Below are 1,451 nucleotides of genomic sequence, written 5' to 3' on the forward strand. Positions count from 1 at the left end.
TTTTTTTAACAGAGATCTAATTCACAAGCCATAAAATTCACTCTTTTAAAGTATACAGTTCAGCGGTTTTTAGTATATTCACAAGTTATGTGATTGTCACCACTATCCAATTCTAGAACATTTTCATCAGCCCCAAAAGAAAACCCCACACCCATTAGCAGTCGCTCCCCACTCCACCAACCAGCCCCTGGCAACCACTAATCTGCTTTCTGTCTCTACGCATTTGCCTCTGTGCCACGTGTGGCCTCCTGTGTCTGGCTTCTTCCACTTGGCATCGTGTTTTCAAGGTTCAGCCAATCAGCAGCATGAATCAAAACTTCATTCCTTTTAAAGGCTGTATAATTTTCCATTGTAGGGATATACCTCATTTTGTTTATCTGTTTATTCACTGATGAACATTTGGGTTGTTTCTGCTTTTTGGCTGTTGTGAATAGTGCCGCTTTGAACATTCATATAAATTTTTGTGTGGTATGTGATCTTTGAAACTATGCACGGGTACCACTCTGATTAAAATAAATTCTATGGGCTGGCTGGTTAGCTAAGTTCGTTAGAGCACAGCCTTGTGACATCAAGGTCAAGGGCTCGGATCCCCAACTGGCCAGCTGCCAAAAGAATAAAATAAATTTTAAAATATTTTCTACTTTTCTGGATCCNAACTGGCCAGCTGCCAAAAGAATAAAATAAATTTTAAAATATTTTCTACTTTTCTGGATCCTACCTCTTCTTCAAAGCCCAGCTCCAGAGCCTCCTCCATGGTGCTCTCTTACCCAGCACGCATCACATCCCAGAAGCAAACTAAAGGTGCAGACCCAGACCTGCAGTAAGCCTCACTTCTGAGCGCTCTGCGACTCTAGGCACCACGAGTCCCATTCTTAAGGATGAAAAGTGTCCACTGAACCAGCTCCATGTGGCTTTAGGTGATCATCGAGTAATCACGGCAGGTGTCCCACCAGTGCGATGTAAGCACTGGTCATCCCATTGTGCGATAAACAGTAGTTTCAACAGTACTGGGTCAAAGGAAGATGTTCAAAGATCAAACAAGCCTAGTCCTTGCTGTAGGCAGACNATCATGGTAAATTTGGAGATAAATCACAGGACAAACAGCAAGAAAAACTCACAATGACTGCCCCCGGGAAAGGGTCTCACGGTGGGAAAGGAACTGCTGGTTTTCATTATAACCCTTTCAGTTCTGCATGATCTTTTTCTTTTCTCCAAGAGGGCAAATGTTTATCTGTATTTGTCATTTAAAATACATATTTATATGTTAGCTAGATTTTTAAACGAGAGGCTGAAATTAATGCAGTACTTCCAAATATAAAAGATGAATTAGAATCAGTGTTGGTTACCTAGAGGACTCCACTATTTATGTGAAGATATAACAATACTTTGAAAATGACTTCAATCTGAAAATAGTATCAACATGTTGAATTTCCTTAAGGCAGAATTTTTTT

This window comes from Galeopterus variegatus, unplaced genomic scaffold (assembly GCF_000696425.1).
Source record: "Galeopterus variegatus unplaced genomic scaffold, G_variegatus-3.0.2 Scaffold4458, whole genome shotgun sequence".
NCBI classification, from domain to species: Eukaryota; Metazoa; Chordata; class Mammalia; order Dermoptera; family Cynocephalidae; genus Galeopterus; species Galeopterus variegatus.